Raw genomic sequence first — 12,819 nt, forward strand, 5'->3', positions numbered from 1 at the left:
GTGCTTTGTGGACAAGAGTTCAAATTTTGCATTGACTTCTGGAGAAAGCTGGCAACCAATATAATGTTTGGCGCCAGGTAGATTCACTGATATAAAAGTTGAGCTGAAAGATAATGCTTGGCTGCTGCATTCAAGAGACTGGTGAGGGGAAAACCTACCAGTAATGAGTTGTAGTTCTTGGAGAGCGGATATCATTTACTTTAAGTTCTGTATGTCACAATCAGCTCTTTTCACATTTTATAGTAATTATTTCTCTTTATTACAGATAATCCTATGGAAGCCTCCAAGATGCAAAAATGGAAGTCTCCAAGATGCACTGAATTTTTTTGCTAATCTTATGTGTGATCATAGATTTTCTTTTAATTGCAGTTAATTCTTTGACAACCATGCTCTTTTTTTATTATTTTATATGCTACCCCCAAGAGACATAGAGGCAGGCGATTGTGCCTGCCACAATTGAGGAAAATTGGTAGGAGAGGGGGAAAAGGGGGAGAGAAAAAAGAGATAAAAAGGAAAGAAAGAAAAAATAGATGAAATCGCTCCTGAATGGCACAAGACTAGTTCTACGCAGACAATTCGGCTGGTAAACAATAGAAGGCTTGGACAACAGGAGTTCTTTACTAAGGATAGCTAGTATGGGATGACTTCTGAATAGACATTACTTAGTAAAGAAAACTATGCTAGATGTGGTGACAATTACCACGGCAGATAAAGTGCTTTGGTCATATACATAGTTTTGACCTCCAACATATCTGTGAGAGTTGCATTGTCTTATACCTTGGGGTTGCATTATTCCCTAGGATTGACTTTCTATGGACATTACCTCTCTATACTAGCTGTACAATTTAAGGGGTGCCTACATCTTTCATTTCAATTTTTAGAAACTCTTCAATCCTCCAAGCCGACCCCATGATTTATCTAGCTGGTGCTCATCCGGCCAACATGGGAAGTGCCATATGAGATTACTTTAGACCTTTCTCCTCACATTTTCGTCTCACTTGAGGGGAGCAATATGTGTAGACGCCCTACTCATATGATTGGTGTTCCTCTAGACAGATACTGTGTATACAACTCTGTTCTCAACTCATTCATCCCTGATAAACCACGATATCAGTGGGGAAACGCGTAGAATGAATAATGAGTATAAATATAATATTGAATGATCAGAGAATGAATATATGAGTATAATGAACTGTGAACTAAGATATTAATCACCTTATTAAAATTGGAAAAAATCATCAGTCTTTGTAAACCTGGAACCCTACACATCCTGAGTAATTGAGTCAATTTTGTTGTGACCAACTGGGATCTAAAAGCCATCATCTATTGATCCTTCTGTCTCCTTTGCCAAATAACACAGGGCAAAGGTACAGGAGTGTATGAGTGAAATCATTGTGGCAGTGACTCCACATGCGATAATTGACAAGGGATATTGTCATTCCCCTTAACACACTCAATAGTCACTTTGACAACAATCCCATACAGGGTATTAGGGTGATTCAAATCGGATATGTATATAGTGTGTGTCTAATCATCAACTTGTCCTGCCAGGTCTGACTGGTGACGTTGTTGTATGTCCTGTGCCCTGGATTTTAATAAATACCAATAAAAGGAAAAAATTTAGTTTCCGATTGATTTGCATATTCTGTGAAGGGCTTTTTATATTACTCTGGTTCACATTCGGGAAATGTGAGTAAAAGAAAATGAAAAAGGAGGGTGGAGCAAGACCCAGTGAGGGTGGTGGACTATTTATGGAGTACAAAGTGTTTCCAATGATGGAGTATTTCGAATGGTGGAGGTGCTGCCAACCAGATGACGCTCCACCAGTGTGGGCGTTAGTGTAGCCAAAAGGATGTAAAAAAAAACTGGTATGGAGGAGCAACCCTCTAAGCTACTAGAAGATGTAGATCAAGGTCCAATGTGTGATGGTGAAAGCACTTCTTTTTTTATTTTTTCACAAATTAAAAACCAGCAATAGAATGCGCGTTTCGGGGATGAACCCCTTCGTCAGTTCGGCTGGATAGGACAACAGGATGCCTGGGGGTGACATGATTCCAAAGGTGTATTGGATGTGTCAGAGGTCCTGTAAGCTAAAGCACTTCTTTCTCCCCTGTCCTCCTGCACATGCAGGACCTCTGACACATCCAATACACCTTTGGCATCGTGTCACCCCCAGGCATCCTGTTGTCCTATCCAGCTGAACAGACGAAGGGGTTCATCCCCGAAACGCGTATTCTATTGCTGGTTTTTAATTTGTGAAAAAATAAAAAAGAAGTGCTTTCACCATCACACATTGGACTTTGATCTACATCTTCTAGTAGCTTGGAGGGTTGCGCCTCCATACCAGTTTTTTTCACATTCTTTTCGCTACATTCTAGAAATGTAATTTCAGTATCCACCAGGGCTTGTATATGCATGCACTAGAGGTTCTTTAACACGGAAAGATCAATTAAAAAAAAAAAATCGATAAAATGAGCAAAAAAGAGCAATATCATTCAGTGTATATGTGGCCAGCGATCGAACAATAAATCATTCGCTTTTTGTTCATTTTATGCAGGCATAAAAATCATTGTTGACTTGTTCATTAATCTTTTGGTGTACCCCCATTAGTGACCAGGCCTGTTTACACCTTACTGACCAGGCCAAATTTGGTAAATCTAACATGTGTCACTTTAACATAGACTGATAGAATTTCTGTATATTTATTAAAATCAACAAAATTGGGAATATTTTGAAAAAAAAAGTCATTTTTTCAACTGCAATATGTAGAGATGAGCGAGCACCAAAATGCTCGGGTGCTCGTTACTCGAGACAAACTTTTCGCGATGCTCGAGGGTTCGTTTCGAGTAACGAACCCCATTGAAGTCAATGGGCGACTCGAGCATTTTTGTATATCGCCGATGCTTGCTAAGGTTTTCATTTGTGAAAATCTGGGAAATTCAAGAAAGTGATGGGAACGACACAGCAACGGATAGAGCAGGCGAGGGGCTGCATCTCAAGTTCCCAGGTCCCACTATTAAGCCACAATAGCGGCAAGAGTGGGCCCCCCCCTCCCAACAATTTTTACTTCTGAAAAACCCACATCATTAGCAAGGCATACCTTAGCTAAGCACCACACTACCTCCAGCAAAGCACAATCACTGCCTGCATGACACTCCGCTGCCACTTCTCCTGGGTTACATGCTGCCCCCCCCTCGCACGACCCTGCGTCTGCAGCGCACACCAAAGTGTCCCTGCGCAGCCTTCAGCTGCCCTCATGCCACACGCTGGCCTCATAGCCACACTACCCTCATGTCTATTTATAAGTGCGTCTGCCATGAGGAGGAACCGCAGGCACACACTGCAGAGGGTTGGCACGGCTAGGCAGCGACCCTCTTTAAAAGGGGCAGGGCGATAGCCCATAATGCTGTACAGAAGCAATGAGAAATCCAATCCTGTGCCACCTCCATCAGGAGCTGCTCACGTGGGCATAGCAATGGGGAACCCATGTGCCACACACTATTCATTCTGTCAAGGTGTCTGCATGCCCCAGTCAGACCGGGGTTTTTTATAAATAGTCACAGGCAGGTACAACTCCGCAATGGGAATTCCGTGTGCACCCACAGCATGGGTGGCTCCCTGGAACCCACCGGCTGTACATAAATGTATCCCATTGCAGTGCCCTGGACAGCAGAGCTAATGTCAGATTAAATGCAGGTGGGCTTCGGCCCACACTGCATGCCCCAGTCTGACCGTTGTTTTTAATACATAGACACTGGCAGGTACAAATCCCTAATGTGAAGTCCCTGTGGACCCACAGCATGGGTGGCTCCCTGGAGCCCATCGGCAGTACATAAATGTATCCCATTGCAGTGCCCTGCTCAGCAGAGCTAACGTCACATACAATACAGGTGTGCTTCGGCCCACAGTGCATGGCACAGTCAGAGTGGTAATATGTACCTTAACAGTAACCGCGTTGGTGGGAATGTGGTGGCGACAGCGGACCTAGTAGCGTGGTTTTATTTAGTTGGTTTTCGGAATGTGCCCAGGATTAAGTAGGCTGTGGCGGGGGGATGGTGGGGGGGCTCTCTTGTTGTGTCGGTAAAGGTGAACTTCTTGGACTGCCACCAGACGGACCAATGCAAAGGTATTTGCCAAGAATGTTTTCATTGTTGGAGGAGGAGGGGGATGTTTTTGAGGCACTACGTGTCCTCTCCACGTGTCCGTGGTTATATGCACCTTAACAGTAACCGCGTTGGTGGGAAATGGCCTCACCACCATCATCTCTTTGGGAAGCCTCCGTTTCCACACCCCAGTGACATAGCATTAGCAGCGGTATAGGTAGAGCCCAGAATTAGTAACATTTCAGCGGTAGCATTAGGGACAGGCCCCAGTAACATATCAGTAGCAGCATTATAGGGGGAGCACAGTATTAGTTCCATTTAAGTAGTAGTAGCAGTCCAGACAGGCCCCAGTAACCTATGACTAGCAGCAGTATAGGGGGAGCACAGTCTTAGTTCCATTTCAGTAATAGTAGCAGTCAAGACAGGCCCCAGTAACAATTCCGAAGCAGCAGTATAGGGGGAGCACAGTATTAGTTCCATTTCAGTAGTAGTAGCAGTCAAGACAGGCCACAGTAACATTCCTGTTGCAGCAGTTAAAGGAGATAACAATCTCTTTCACATTTCAGTAGTTGCAGTATAGACAAGGCCCCAGTTACATTTATGTAGCAAAAGTGTAGGCCAACCCCACACACCTTGCTCTAGCATGAATGCAGGCGAAGCCCATAAAAATTACTAGGATTACAATGTAGGCGAGGGCCCAAAAAAATTGGTGTACCAACAGTACTAATGTACCTCAGAAAAATTGCCCATGCCCAACCAAGAGGGCAGGTGAAACCCATTAATCGCTTTGGTTACTGTGGCTTAATTTGTAACTAGGCCTGGAGGCAGCCCAGTTAAAATAAAAATTGGTTCAGGTGCAAATTTCAACGCTTTAATGAGAATTGAAACGTATAAACATTGTTTACAAAAGTAATATGACTGAGCCTTGTGGGCCTAAGAAAAATTGCCCGTTCGGCGTGATTACGTGAAGTTTCAGGAGGAGGAGCAGGAGGAGGAGGATGAATATAATACACAGATTAATGAAGCTAAAAGGTCCCCGTTTTTTATGGTGATAGAGAACGATGCTTCCATCCGCGGGTGCAGTCTACGTATTGTTTAGGTACCGCTGCTTTCCACTGGTGGAGAAGGACAAGCAAGCACCTCCAGGGCATACAGCGTGAGTTCAGGCCACGTGTCCAGCTTTGACACCCAGTAGTTGTAGGGAGCAGAGGCGTCACGGAGGACGGTCGTTCGATCGGCTACGTACTCCCTCACCATCCTTTTACAGTGCTCCCGCCGACTCAACCTTGACTGGGGAGCGGTGACACAGCCTTGCTGGGGAGCCATAAAGCTGGCAAAGGCCTTGGAGAGTGTTTCTCTGCCTGCGCTGTACATGCTGTCTGATCTCTGCGCCTCCCCTGCTACCTGGCCCTCGGAAATGCGCCTTCTGCAACTAGCGCTGTCGGATGGGAATTTTACCATCAGTTTGTCCTCCAGGGTTCTGTGGTATAGCAACACTCTCGAACCCCTTTCCTCTTCGGGTATGAGAGTGGAAAGGTTCTCCTTATACCGTGGGTCGAGCAGTGTGTACACCCAGTAATCCGTAGTGGCCAGAATGCGTGTAACACGAGGGTCACGAGAAAGGCATCCTAACATGAAGTCCACCATGTGTGCCAGGGTACCTGTACGCAACACATGGCTGTCCTCACTTGGAAGATCACTTTCAGGATCATTCTCCTCCTCCTCCTCCTCCTCCTCAGGCCATACACGCTGAAAGGATGACAGGCAAGCAGCATGGGTACCCTCAGCAGTGGGCCAAGCTGTCTCTTTCTCCTCCTCCTCATGCTCCTCCCCCTCCTCCTCCTCCTCCTCCAAAACGCGCTGAGATATAGACATGAGGGTGCTCTGACTATCCAGCAACATACTGTCTTTCCCCGCCTCCGTTTACGAGCGCAAAGCGTCTGCCTTTATGCTTTGCAGGGAACTTCTCAAGAGGCATAGCAGAGGAATGGTGACGCTAATGACTGCAGCATCGCCGCTCACCATCTGGGTAGACTCCTCAAAGTTTCCAAGGACCTGGCAGATGTCTGCCAACCAGGCCCACTCTTCTGTAAAGAATTGAGGAGGCTGACTCCCACTACGCTGCCCATGTTGGAGTTGGTATTCCACAATAGCTCTACGCTGCTCATAGAGCCTGGCCAACACGTGGAGCGTAGAGTTCCACTGTGTGGGCACGTTGCACAGCAATCGGTGCAGCGTCCGTCTTGGACTTGCGGAAATGTGCGCTGAGCCGGCGCACCTTTCCGAGCAGGTCTGACAAGCGTGGGTAGCTTTTCAGAAAGCGCTGAACCACCAAATTAAAGATGTGGGCCAGGCACGGCACGTTCGTGAGGCTGCCGAACTGCAGAGCCGCCACCAGGTTACGGCTGTTGTCACACACGACCATGCCCGGTTGGAGGCTCAGCGGCGAAAGCCAGCGGTCGGTCTGCTCTGTCAGACCCTGCAGCAGTTCGTGGGCCATGTGCCTCTTCTCTCCTAAGCTGAGTAGTTTCAGCATGGCCTGCTGACGCTTGCCCACTGCTGTGCTGCCACGCCGCGCGACACCGACTGCTGGCGACGTGCTGCTGCTGACACATCTTGATTGCGAGACAGAGGTTGCGTAGGAGGAGGAGGAGGAGGAGGGTGGTTTAGTGGAGGAAGCATACACCGCCGCAGATACCAGCACCGAGCTGGGGCCTGCAATTCTGGGGGTGGGTAGGATGTGAGCGGTCCCAGGCTCTGACTCGGTCCCAGCCTCCACTAAATTCACCCAATGTGCTGTCAGGGAGATATAGTGGCCCTGCCCACCTGTGCTTGTCCATGTGTCTGTTGTTAAGTGGACCTTGCCACTAACCGCGTTGGTGAGGGCGCGTACAATGTTGCGGGAGACGTGGTCGTGCAGGGCTGGGACGGCACATCGGGAAAAGTAGTGGCGACTGGGAACCGAGTAGCGCGGGGCCGCAGCCGCCATCATGTTTTTGAAAGCCTCCGTTTCCACAAGCCTATACGGCAGCATCTCCAGGCTGATCAATTTGGCTATGTGCACGATTAACGCTTGAGCGTGTGGGTGCGTGGAGGCGTACTTGCGCTTGCGCTCAAACAGTTGCACTAGCGACGTCTGAACGCTGCGCTGAGAGACATTGCTGGATGGGGCCGAGGACAGCGGAGGTGAGCGTGTGGGTGCAGGCGGGGAGACGGTCGTGCCTGTGTCCTGAGAGGGGGGTTGGATCTCAGTGGCAGGTTGGGGCACAGGGGGAGAGGCAGTGGTGCAAACCGGAGGCACTGAACGGCCTTCGTCCCACCTTGTGGGGTACTTGGCCATCATATGCCTGCGCATGCTGGTGGTGGTGAGGCTGGTGGTGGTGGCTCCCTGGCTGATCTTTGCGCGACAGACCTTGCACACCACAGTTCGTCGGTCGCTGCACTCTCAGTGAAAAACTGCCAGACCTTTGAGCACCTCGGCCTCTGCAGGGTGGCATGGCGCGAGGGGGCGCTTTGGGAAACAGTTGGTGGATTATTCAGTCTGGCCCTGCCTCTACCCCTGGCCACCGCACTGCCTCTTCCAACCTGCCCTGCTGCTGCAACTGCCTCCCCCTCTGAAGACCTGTCCTCGGTAGGCTTAGCAAACCAGGTGGGGTCAGTCACCTCATCGTCCTGCTGCTCTTCCTCCGAATCCTCTGTGCGCTCCTCCCTCAGACTTACTGCCCTTACTACTACCTGAGTGATAGACAACTGTGTCTCATCGTCATCGTCCTCCTCACCCACTGAGAGCTCTTGACACAGTTGCCGGAAGTCCCCAGCCTCATCCCCCGGACCCCGGGAACTTTCCAAAGGTTGGGCATCGGTCACAACAAACTCCTCCGGTGGGAGAGGAACCATTGCTGCCCAATCTTGGCAGGGGCCCGAGAACAGTTCCTGGGAGTCTGCCTGCTCCTTAGAATGTGTCATTTTCATGGAGTGAGGAGGCTGGGAGGAAGGAGGAGCAGCAGCCAGAGCATTCAGAGTTGCAGCTGTGGACGGCGTAGAAGACTGGGTGGTCGATAGATTGCTGGATGCACTTTCTGTCATCCACGACAGGACCTGCTCACACTGCTCTGTTTCTAATAAAGGTCTACCGCGTGGACCCATTAATTGTGAGATGAATCTGGGGACCCCAGAAACTTGCCCCTCTCCTAATCCCGCAGCAGTCGGCTGCGATACACCTGGACCAGGAGCTCGGCCTGTGCCCACATCCTGACTTGGGCCTCCGCGTCCTTGCCCCCGTCCACGTCCTCTAGGCCTACCACTACCCCTCAGCATGGTGTATTACGAGTAGAGCAGAAACAGAATGCTGTAATTAAATGTGCCACTTATTGGCCTGTGGTTGGAGGCTGACTTCGCTTACAGAGCGCACAGCAGAGCCAGGAAACAATTATGCACAAGCCTGTCATGAGACCTAGGTGCGTATGACTGAGCTACTGTAATTCACAGCGCAGAACCAGTCAAGTGGCTAAAGGGCAGTGGTAGGCCTTAAGTATTTTGCTACAATTTTTTAAAATGGTGAGGTGAAAAAGCAGACAGACACTGTATGCAGCGTATATATGTATACTGTTTCCCTGTGGCGGGATGATGGCGATCATGTAACGGACACAGCAGAGCCAGGAAACAATTATGCGCAAGCCTGCTGTAATGCTTAGCTGGGTATTAATTAGCGACTACTACCCCCAGCAGACACGCAGGAAACTGAAGACGGTCACAGGCAGCCCAAATATAGTATTTTTCCCCAATTTTTTTGAAAAAGCCCACTGCCTATATAGCCAGTATACCACTGTCCCTGCCTCACCAGTACTGCCCCTATACTCTGTAAAATGACTGCAGACTGAGGACGCTATGGTCTGCACACCCGATATACAAAAAAAAAAAGATGTGGCCCTAAGAAGGACCGTTGGGGTTTTTGAAGACGAATATAACACATAACACTCTCCCTATAGCAGCTACAGCAAGACAGCACTTTCCCTGATCTCTGTCAGCATGCATCTGTGGCGAGCCGCGGGCGGGGCAGATTTTAATACTCGGGTGTCATCTGATCTCCCCAGCCACTCACTGCAGGGGGGTGGTATAGGGCTGGAACGTCACAGGAGGAAGTTGTAATGCCTACCATGTCTTTCTATTGGCCAGAAAAGCGCACAAATTTCTCAGGGAAGAAAATGAAAGTGACTCGAACATCGCGTGGTACTCGTCACGAGTAACGAGCATCTCGAGTACCCTAATACTCGAACGAGTATCAAGCTCGGACGAGTACGCTCGCTCATCTCTAGTAGCCACCAAATTCCTGCCAATGGATACTACTGTGGTTACTATGTACATAGATAATAAGCTGATATAGAGCAGATAGCATTGTGTACATCAAAGGATTTGTTTGAAATGCAATCAAAAACTTGTATCTTGAAAACTTTTTTCATAACTACTTATTTTTTTTCCCAGTAACGTAATGTAGAATGAGTGGAAGGACATTTTGCACACTATAGTCAAAACATCTTGCTCTACTAACTATGAGGTAGATTCAATTTTTAAGGTCTCCTTTTTTCTAAAAAACAACTTAGCCAAGAATGCTGAAAGTGTTCTCACTTCTCAACATAATCTCCTTCTTGATGTAGACATTTTTCACAACGTCAACAATGGTTGCATGGCTGCTGCGGATGTGGCTTTAGGGAGCTTTTTTGCCTACTGCAAAAATCGCTGATGCAAGAGAAGCACGACTGTCACCTGTCATCGGTCTGTTTCCCTGGCAGTGAGTGGTAAACAACCAGAGGGCAGAAGATTTAATAACTGCAATATCTGGAAAACGGAGCATTTTGAAATTTGAGATTTTGAACATATTCAAATAGGATTACCGGGATGGGAATCAGCCCATTAGGGCTGTGTGCACACTTCCCGTGTACGTGAGTTGAGCCCGAGAAGTTTGGATAGAACTCACAGCTTACGCAGCACATAGGCATGCACACAAACTCCCACACGGTATTAGGGTAATATGTCTCCACCTTAAGTGTGGGTGGAGACATAGGTTGGGCTGCCTGAACGGCCAGGTAATGCCCCCAGGTGGGGATTAGCTGCTGGAGAGATCGTGGAAATGCCCCCTGCAGGAGCGTCCGCAGTGGGAGTGCCCGAGCCACTTCCAGTAGCATGTGTTCGTGGAGGCTGGGAGGGTTGCTGGAGGAGCTGGCTGGGCAGCAGCAGTAGCGGCTGCAGCGTGAGTCCCGGAGCCGCTTCCAGCAGCATGTGTTTGTGGGTGGCGGGAGGGGGGGGGGGTTGCTGGAGGAGCTGGCCGTGCAGAAGCAGAAGCGGCCGTAGAGGCAGTGCCGGTCCTGCTTCTAGCAGAATGTGTTCTCGCTGGTGTGTCCAGTGCCGACACTCCAGTGCCGACACTCATCATCTCCTGCTGTCACTCTTCATCTGCTATGCGTGCTTGATGAGCTATATGCTGCTGCTCCCCTCCCGGTGTCTCCAGCATCAGGACACAACTTTTCCTAGACAAACATTTCCCCCGAAACAGTATGTCTCCATTGATTGATGTGTGCGGGAGCTGTGGACATGACAAGGGCATTAACTAGAGCTGAGGCTGGCCATGCCCACACTTCCAGTGAACACATATTACAATAATACTCACCCACACACCTACCTTAGACAGTTAAATGTCAATCTGCTTACACTGGAATGGGTAGTCTGGCTTTGGAGTACAGCGGGGAGGTAACTTTGCCTGGGTTCTGTTGGGGGCAACCCATGCATACCTGCACAAACTTGGTGGCAGTATTGTTGAACCCTGAGGTAACTCAAGCAGAAGACTACACCACATATTACCTCCTTTGACTGATGAATTGGCCCTTTGTTTCAAATGTGACAATATAGAGTGTTTGGGAGAGGCAGAGGTGTTTACCTCTCCTCAAGACTTCCCTCTCATCTGGATCTGTACCCTTTCTGTGTCACTTCGCTTTTGCTCCTTTTGAAGTCCCATCAATCACCTTCTAGGTGCTCTACTCAAGGCGAGACAATAAACCTCCCAACTTACTAGTCGTATGCATGGCTGTATTGAAAGCGAGTCCGCAGATGGGATGTTATAGAGCAAGCTGAGCTTACTAGATTGATATGTATTTTAATGGGGAATGATTCAATATGAGTTGTACTACATTTTTTCATATCTCTACATATCACAAGGTGAATATTCTGAGAACCAGGATGTGCAGAGATACAAATAATTACAGAATCGTTTCCCACAAAAATGTATATCAAGCAGCTCTGCTCCTCCAGCTCTACCACAAGCTAGCAGCTTTTTACACCGCTTGTTCCAACTGTCAGACTCAGTATAAGCCCATTTTGTAGAGGAATGATATGAAACCCCTCAAATTCTTTCCTGGAATAAATCAATACTACCTGTACCCCCTAGCTGACATTAGTGTCTACAAATGTCAGTCGAGAGGCAGATGTGATGAAGGCTCAATGCCCAACATGACTGCAGTTTTGTGACGGTGCAGCGGCCATAGTCAGACCTTTGGCCGGGGGAGACAGCAGGGATGCAAGATGGTGCAAGTTTACAATGTCGCTACCATCTCCTCCTGATACTTCCAAAAACACGGCCCGGCCCGGCTGCACGCAGGGGATAAAATTAGCAACCATGCTATGGAATTCTCGGTGCTTATTTGTTCATGTGACGCCAGTGCCTCTTATGAGTGATAAATCACCAAAGTCTAATAAATGAGTCCACAGTCAAAGATGTAGTTTCAAACCAGAGGCACACGGCTTTCTTTTATTCATAATTTTCAACTTTGATTTTCCAAGAGCAACTTATGACAGACAGTCTTAGGTACAATACTTTGGTAATTGGCAGTCACTCTTCTCCCGTAGTACAGTCATCATCAGTCTCAGTTATCTGATGGTGGAACTCTTGAAAGAACAGTCCAGACACGGAGGAGAAACACTTATTCCTCATTTATCACTCGCTACATCCACTATACTGGACAAGCATGGAAGGGAAACATTTAATATCAATATGCAGGAAAGAAGGGCCATCCATGCACTTAAGAGCAACAAGGAAATCACCATTAAGCCTGCAGATAAGCGTGGTGCTATAGTCCTCATGAATACATCGGACTACAAGAAAGAAGCAGACAGACAGCTAACAGACACCCGATACTACACCAAACTGAATCAAGACCCGACTGTGAGGGAATTGAGAAGGGTCATCAGAAGCCTGTCTGTGAGCTCCACAAAACTTCTGGACTTGATATCGGAGAACCCCAAGGTTGGAACATTCTACATGCTTCCAAAACTACACAAGGCTGGCAACCCAGGGAGGCCGATTATCTTAGGTGTGGGAACCCTCACTGAAGGAATCTCACGATGGGTGGAAGGCATCCTCAAACCACTGGCGAGAAACACAACCAGCTACTTGCAAGACACCACGGACCTACTGAACAAACTGTCAAACGTCAACCCTCCCCAATGACACCATCCTGGCCACTATGGATGTGGAATCCTTGTATTCCAACATCCCACAAGAAGATGGACTGACCGCCTTCCAGGCACACCTTGAGGCCAATGGGGTCACCTCTGATGCAGTGCTACAACTTACAAGATTCATCCTCACACACAATTATTTCCCCTTTTTATGGCAAAACTGGAGAGTGACTTTCTGGCCTCCTGTCCCAGCAAACCATTGGCCTAC

Source organism: Eleutherodactylus coqui, chromosome 4 (assembly GCF_035609145.1).
Source record: "Eleutherodactylus coqui strain aEleCoq1 chromosome 4, aEleCoq1.hap1, whole genome shotgun sequence".
Taxonomy (NCBI): Eukaryota; Metazoa; Chordata; class Amphibia; order Anura; family Eleutherodactylidae; genus Eleutherodactylus; species Eleutherodactylus coqui.